The sequence below is a fragment of the Natrix helvetica genome, assembly GCF_964273705.1.
Source record: "Natrix helvetica genome assembly, chromosome: Z".
NCBI classification, from domain to species: Eukaryota; Metazoa; Chordata; class Lepidosauria; order Squamata; family Natricidae; genus Natrix; species Natrix helvetica.
Genome location: NC_138554.1, coordinates 26,632,717 through 26,641,079, shown reverse-complemented (window position 1 = coordinate 26,641,079; position 8,363 = coordinate 26,632,717). Strand labels below are relative to the sequence as shown.

General features: G+C 48.1%; 1 protein-coding gene across 2 annotated transcripts in view; it reads left to right on the top strand.

The window, feature by feature from the left end:
• The first annotated feature begins 7,940 nt into the window (after positions 1 to 7,940).
• The window catches only part of GYS1 (glycogen synthase 1), a 71,987-nt gene continuing 71,564 nt past the window's right edge, over positions 7,941 to 8,363 (top strand). The window contains exon 1 of one of the 2 annotated variants that reach the window (XM_081970965.1): positions 7,941 to 7,965. The gene's annotated coding sequence lies outside the window, so the exon portion shown is untranslated. Of the gene's footprint in view, positions 7,966 to 8,191; positions 8,288 to 8,363 lie in introns of those variants that run through there. The other variant, XM_081970963.1, reaches the window with a different exon arrangement.

The window sequence follows — 8,363 nt, the reverse complement described above, 5'->3', positions numbered from 1 at the left end:
GAGGGAGGGAGGGGAAGGAGTGCAGCCCCGCCTCCCAGGTTTTCATTGGTCGGCGGGTTCTCCGTCAGTCCGCCAGGAAGGAAAAGGGCCCTCCCTCACAATATTTCAAACCGTATTGGGCACATTTAGAGGAAAGGCTCGGCGCGCGCAGGCTCCCCCCCCCTTTTTTTTTTTTGGTGCGGACTATAGACACAAGTAAGGAATGTCGGGGAACGCCTCCTCATCATGATCGTGAATTGTCATTAGTGAAATAAGGAAAACTTTCACCAATAAGAATCTGAGGCACTTTCTCGGATAATTTATTGGGGGGACGCAGATGTCAGTCACGGCAAAGTATTGCGTTTCTCCGTGCCTTTGGTGTCTTAACTTCTAAGGGGCGGGAAGAAGCAGCGCACTGATTACCTGAAGTGGCTGTCAAAGGAGAGTGTTCGCATTCAAACCTCGTATTGCAACCCCTATGAGAGACGTGCAATATGACAAAGAATGGGGAGGAAGAGGAAGCGCCATTTATTTTGAAAGGGAAAGAGCAGTGGCTAAGACCGGAAACTCTTGAGTCCCACAAATTATTCAAAGCTATGCTCCTTGCAACTGCCTTCAAAGATGAATATGCCCATCCTAAAACTAGGGGAAACAGGATTGGTTATCGAGGTGCCATTCAACAGCAAAACGTCGCTTATTAAACCTTTTTTTTTTGCCTTGGGGGGTCGAATTAACCCACCTCTTACAATATCCTTCATTCGCTTTTCAGCGATTTGTTTGTCATTTTAGATACGCCATTGGTAGAAAATCAAATATAGCAGGAGTAGTTATTAGTATACACAGAGGTCTTCAAACTTGGCAATTTTAAAGATTTGTGGACTTCAACTCCCAGAATTTTCCATCCAACTCTGCTGGCTGGAGAATTCTGAACAGTTGAAGTCCACAAGTCTTAAAGTTGCCAAGTTAGGGGACTCCTACTTCATCATCCACGTTTTACTGGAAAGACCGAAGTCCTTTTTACTCATAGGTAAAGATCATTCGTTGACATTAAGATCAATTAATAAACTAACAGATATCACTGGCTGCTCTTGTGATCATTCATGGGGCGCGAACCGTCTCCACCAACGAATGAAAGCTCCCTGGAAAATAAGGGGCGGGCTTTTTTAATTCTCTCGTGGAAGCTGGTTGGTAGAAGTTTGACTCTTTCCTATTGGTCCGACGTGAAGCCATTGACAAAAAAACGTGTTGGACGAAGTTGGGAAAACTTCGGGTGAAAAGTGCTGGGTTGCTTCACGGTCACTGCGGAGAATTTGTTTTTTAAAGCAAGGTTGGCAAATGAAAAAAGTAATAAAATAAAAATATAATGCAACTAAATCTCAGTTATAAATTATATGGTGCGTAAAATCTCACGCATGGGATCACAGCCTTTAGGTTTTGTATAAGTAAGCTATCTATCATTTTTTCTTACATATTTTCCCCCTAGAAACTTGCCCATTCAGTGGCTGTTTTGAAACCGGTAAATGTTGCCTTTTGAATGAAGCTAACGTGTGGGTGAATAACACACAGAATATAAATCAGGCAAACTTTATAATGTTTATCTCTTAATTACTTCTCATTGAGGGCCTTAGAATAAGCAGAGGTAAAATAGTACCTAAATACAGGTAGTGCTTGACTTACAACCACAATTGAGCCCAAAGTTTCTGTTGCTATAAGCAAGACTGTTTTTAAGTGAGTTTTGCCCCATTTTACAACTTTTCTTATCAGTTGTTAAGTGAATCACTGTAGTTGTTAAGTTAATAGTATGGTTGTTAAGTGAATCTGGCTTCCCCATTGTCTTTGCTTTGTCAGAAGGTCACCAAAGTTGATTACGTGACCTTGGGACACTGCAACCGTCATATATATGGAGTCAGTTGCCAAGTGGCCATGTTTTGATCGCATGACCATGGGAATGCTGCAATGGTTGTAAGCATGAAAAATAGTCATAAGTCACTTTTTTCAGTGCCATTGTATCATTGAACAGTCACTAAATAAATTACAGTTGCTAAATAAACAGGTACTGTGAGGTATCAGGTACTACAAAGTAGTACAATTTGTTCTTCATTTAAGATTTAAGATCTGCATAGTTTATAACTCAGCTTACCACCATACCAATCATTTCAGCTCTGATGTCCTGCCTACGCTGTCTTCAGCCCCTGCTATATAGGTTGATATTTTGTAGCCCGATTTATGTGTTCTATCTTGTGACTATTAATATCCCAACAATCAAAAGATTAGAAAACCTCCAAGGTTCCTTTCAAATCTGTATTTTTGTCAGCGTCTCCTGCTGGAGCAGGGGGTTGGACTAAATGACCTCCAAAGTCCTTTCCAACTCTCATTCTATGATTCTGTAAGATTATTCCCTGGCAATCTCCATCTAGTTGTGATTTTCCATCATTCTCTAGCCTCCCCATTTCTTTTTAATTGTTTTTTCAGTTACTTCCTTTTATCCCATAATCTCCTTTCCTTTCAAACTTTATGCTGCAGACTTCACAACAATTCTTCACATCATTACCCCATTGTTCAGCTACAATCAATTTTTTAATCGACTGTTCTGTCCCTGATGTTTTTATTCTTGGTTTTCTTTCATTACAGGTAGTCCTCAACTTATGATCACAACTGAACCCAATATTTCTGTTGCTAAGTGAGAAATTTATTTAAGTTAGTTTTGCCCCATTTTACAACTTTTCTTGCCACATGTGTTAAGTGAATCACTGTGGTTGTTAAATGACTGCATCTCAAACAATCCATCTGTTAAACTACTGAAGTTTGCAGATGATACAACAGTAATTGGTCTCATTCCAGACAACGTTGAAACCGCGTACAGATGGGTGGTTGAAGAAGTAGCCTCGTGGTGCGATCAGAACAATCTGGAACTGAACACACTCAAAACCATAGAAATGGTGGTAGACTTTAGAAGAAACCCTACCATACTACCACCTCTTACAATACTAGACAACACAGTATCAACAGTAGAGACCTTCAAATTTCTAGGTTGTATCATATCTCAAGACCTAAAATGGACACCTAACATGAAAAACATCATCAAAAAAGCACAACAAAGAATTTTCTTTCTGCACCAACTCAGGAAGCTCAGACTGCCCAAGGAGCTGCTGATACAGTTCTATAGAGGAATTATGAGTCTGTCATCTGCACCTCTATAACTGTCTGGTTTGGTTCTGCAACCCAACAAGGCAGACACAGACTTCAGAGGATAATCAGAAATGCAGAAAAAGCAATTACTGCCAATCTGCCTCCCATTGAGGACCTATACGCGGCACAAGTCAAAAAGAGGGCTGTGAAAATATTTACAGACTCCTAGCATCCTGGACATAAATTGTTTCAACTCCTACCCTCACAGTGACACTATAGAGCATTGCACTTCAGACAACTACTCGTGTTTCCCCGAAAATACGCCAGGGGCTTATTTTCTTTTGCCCCACGAAATATGCCCTTGGGTTTATTATCAGGGAGGGCTTATTGTTTTGGGGCTGCCGGGCGGCTGCTCCCTTGTGAACTGGCTCCCGAAGAGCCGGGCACAGCCTCAGCGGCGAAGCAGCCATGAGGTAACCATGCTCACGAGCAGCCGCTCGGCAAATCCCCTCTCCAGCCGGGAAGAGCGCCATTCACTGACCTAGGGGGTAATCCCTAAGGTGCCAAGCCATGTGGCGCTCTGCCCGCCCTCCAGCTCCCGCGGCTTTGCACATTCGGGATACCCCCTAGGTCAGTGCATGGAGCTCTGCCCGGCTGGAGAAGTGGGTTGTGCGAGCGCCTGTTCTGCCCGCAGCTTCACCAAGCACTTGCGCAGCTCTCCCAGGCCACCGCCGCTGGCTGCTGCTGCCCGCCACCGCCGCCCCGTTCCGCTCCGCGCATAACTTCCAAATCCAAAAATCGGGGCCGAGTGTTCTAGCATCGGCCGCTCTAGGAGTGCTCTCTATGGTGGGCTGGCTGCCGGACAGAGAGTCTTCCGGACAGAGTCTTCCAGCAGCCGGCCCACCATAGAGAGCAGTCCTAGAGCAGCCGATGCTAGAACACTCGGCCCCGATTTTTGGATTTGGAAGTTATGCGCGGAGCGGAACGGGGCGGCGGCGGGCGGTGGCGGGCAGCAGCAGCCAGCGGCGGTGGCCTGGGAGAGCTGCGCAAGTGCTTGGTGAAGCTGCGGGCGGAACAGGCGCTCACGCAACCCACTTCTCCAGCCGGGCAGAGCTCCATGCACTGACCTAGGGGGTATCCCGAATGTGCAAAGCCGCGGGAGCTAGAGGGCGGGCAGAGCACCACATGGCTTGGCACCTTAGGGATTACCCCCTAGGTCAGTGAATGGCGCTCTTTCCAGCTGGAGAGGGGATTTGCCGGGCGGCTGCTCGTGAGCATGGTTACCTCATGGCTGCTTCGCCGCTGAGGCTGTGCCCGGCTCTTCGGGAGCCAGTTCACAAGGGAGCAGCCACCCGGCAACTCTCCCCTTCGGCCAGGCAGAACGCCACTCCCCAACCTAGTGGTATCCCGAAGGTGGCAAGCAACATGAGCGCTCCGCCCCCCCCCGGCTCCTGCGACTTGGCGCTTTCGGAATAACGCTAGGTCAGTGAGCGGTGCTCTGCCTGGCCGGAGGGGGGGGTTATTTTCGGGGGTGGGCTTATATTTTTGCCCACGCGAAAAATGTGGCATGGGTTTAGTTTCGGGACAGGTTGTATTTTCGTGGAAACACGGTAGACATAAGAACAGTTTTTCTCCAAACGCCATCACTCTACTACACAAATAATTCCCTCACCACTGTCATACCATTCAGTAAGGCTGCATTACTATTACTATTAGTTCACTCATCATTCCTATCATCCATCTTCTCCCACTTATTGAATTGAATTGAATTTATTGAATTTATAGACCGCCCCCTCTCTCCAAAGGGACTCGGGGCGGTGTACAGACGACAAGATAAAAACCATATACAAAATAGATAATCTTAAATACCCCTAAAATCAGATTAAATGTTAGGCTGTACAGTGATAAAAATTAAAAAACAACCTAAAAACCTACCCCTAAAATTTAAAATATAGGCTAGAAAGATTAAAACTATGGTTAGGTCAGGCCAGCTAAGTTGAACAGGTGGGCTTTAAGTTTCTTGCGGAAGGAGTGGAGATCGGTGGTCCTAGGTCCTGTGCCATGGAGCGCTTTAAAGATGATAGTCAACACCTTGAAACACACCCGAAAAGCCACAGGTAGCCAGTGCAGCCCGCGCAGGAGAGGTGTTACATGGGAGTACCTAGTACCTCCCATAATTGCCCGCGCGGCCGCATTCTGGACCAGCTGCAGCCTTCGGGTGCATCTCAAGGGAGGCCCCATGTAGAGAGCATTGCAATAGTCCAGTCGGGACGTCACTAGCGCATGGGTGACTGTGTGAAGGGTGTCCCGGTCCAGTAGGGGACGCAACTGGCGCACCAGGCAAACCTGGTGGAACGCCGCCCTTGCCACGGCAGTCACTTGGTCATCCATTGACAGCCGGGCATCCAGGAGGACGCCCAGATTGCGTGCTCGCTCCACGGGGGCCAGTTGTTCGCCCCCGATGGCCAGTGATGGAACCCACTGGTTGAACCGGGGCGCCGGTAACCACAGCCACTCCGTCTTGGAGGGGTTGAGCTTGAGTCTGTTACTTCCCATCCAGACCCGTACAGCCTCCAGGCACCGGGACATCACTTCGATGGCATCGTTGGGGTGGTTCGGGGTGGAGATGTACAGCTGAGTGTCATCAGTGTACAGATGGTACTCGACCCCAAAACCACGAATGATCTCACCCAGCGGCTTCATATATGTGTTGAACAGGAGAGGCGAGAGGACCGACCCCTGCGGCACCCCACAAGTGAGTGGCCTCAGGGTCGACCTCTGCTCCCCTGTCAGCACACATTGCGTTCGACCGGAGAGGTAGGAGGAGAACCACCGCAAGACGGTGCCCCTCACCCCCAACCCCTCCAGACAACGCAATAGGATACCATGGTCGATAGTATCAAAAGCAGCTGAGAGGTCTAATAGGACCAAGATGGAGGAGCAACCCCCATCTCTAGCCCTCCAGAGATCATCCACCAATGCGACCAAGGCCGTCTCCGTGCTGTGACCGGGCCGGAAACCGGACTGGCGTGGGCCTAGATAATCAATTTCCTCCAAGTGGCGTGGGAACTGTTGTGCCACCACACTCTCTACAACCTTCGCCAAAAAGCAAAGGTTGGAGACAGGACGATAGTTAGTTAACATAGCTGGGTCCAGGGAAGGCTTCTTGAGTAGCGGCCTCACCACCGCCTCTTTCAAGGCGGCCGGCAAGAACCCCTCTCTCAAAGAAACGTTAACTAACTCCTGGAGCCAGCCTCGTGTGACCTCCCAGGATGCCAGTATAAGCCAGGAGGGACACGGGTCCAATAAACAGAGTCCCCTTGGGAAGAGGGGGCGGTTTATAAATCGAATAAATGAAAATGAAATGAAATGAAACATGTAGTGGCTCGCAGTCGCCCATGCAACCTGTCCATATCATCGGCAGTAACAGAGTCAAACTCCTCCCAGGATGTCCTTCAAGACTCGCCTCCGGCGTCCCTTCTAGACTACTGAAGGGGACCCACTCGCTACGGATCTGAGCGATTTTGTCCTGCAGATATTCCTCAAATTCCTCTGCTCTACCCTGCAAGGGGGCTTCCCGCGGCCTCTGTGAAAGGAAGGAGCGGGTCACCCGAAACAGGGCGGCAGGGCGGTTATCTGCAGACGCAATAAGAGCGGCATAATATTGATGCTTGGCCACTCTTAATGTCACAAGGTAGGTCCGTAAATAGGCTCTTACCTGTGTTGGTCAGATTCGGAGCGTGAAGATCTCCATCTGCTCTCTAGGCGTCTCTTGTGGCGCTTCATCACCCCTAGCTCCTCGGTAAACCAAAGGGCCAGGGTGGCTCGCTGCCGCAGGAGAGGCCGCAAAGGCGCAACCCGGTCCAAGGCCCCGGCCGCTGCACTGTTCCATGCAGCCACCAGGTCCTCCATCCAGGAGCGGGTCAGGGCTACAGGAAGTGGCCCAAGCTCCATCCGGAACCTATCAGGTTCCAGCAGGCGCCTGGAGCGGAACCATCTAGGACATTCTGGTTGGGGGGGTAGCGCCCGGGAAGTCGAGCCGGAGAAGTGAGTGATCTGACCATGACTGCAGGACTGTAACTTTGTTGCTTGTATCCTTACGATTTATATTGATACTGATTGTTTCCTGATTGCTTATTTGTACCCTATGACTATCATTAAGTGTTGTACCTTATGATTCTTGACGAATGTAGAATGTATCTTTTCATGTTTTTTATGTACACTGAGAGCATATGCTCTCAAAAACAAATTCCTTGAGTGTCCAATCATACTTGACCAATAAAGAATTCTATTCCATCCTATTCGTAACACCGTTGTTAAGTGGATCTGGTTTCCCCATTTACTTTCCTTATCAGAAGATGGCAAAAGGGAATTGCATGATCCCGGGGCCATTGCAATCGTCATAATTGCAAGCCAGTTCTCAAGCATCTGAAAGTAAATCACGCGACCAACAGGGATACTGCAACAGCCATCAGTATGGAAAATGGTCTTAAATCAATTTTTTACATCGTTGTAACTTTGAACAGTCACTAAGTGAACTGTTCTGTAAGTTGAGGACTATCTGTACTTCCCATCTACCACAGTTTTCTTTTTACCTCCGGACCTCACCGTGCATTTATTTATTTTATTTTATTTAGTTTGTCAAACATGTACAAGATAACAGGCACAAGTATAAACATGAATCTGAACAAGGAAATGAGTACAAATAAATGGGGACAGTAGGTCAGGGACGGCAGGCGTGCTGGTGCTCTTATGCACACCCCACTTTTACGGACCTCTTAGGAAGAGGGTGAGGTCCACTGTAGACAGTTTGAGGATGAAGCTGTGTGGGGTTTGAGGATGTAACAAGGGAATCCGGTAGAGCATTCCAGGCGTTGACCACTCTGTTGCTGCAGTTGTATTGTTATATTATTAATAATCAAATAATATATATTTATATTAGTTATATCCCACCTGATTTTTTTTTATTTTTTGGGCTCCCTTTCGAGTTCCCTTCTACCAAAAGCAATTTTCAGGAAGCCTCAATTCTCCCCCCCCCCCCACCGTCGCGCGTCTTCCTACGCTTCTCCTTTAAGTCCTTGGAACATCCTCCTGGGCGTGGCTTCGGGGTCTGCGTGGTCTTATCGGTGGAGCTGGTTGTGGGGGGGATTGGGAGTCCTTAGACTTCGGCTCCCGAGAGGTAAGTGCGAGCGGGCTTCCCCAGACTTCGCCTAGAAATCGGGGTTCCTGCATCCCTTTTACAGGCCCAGAGAATC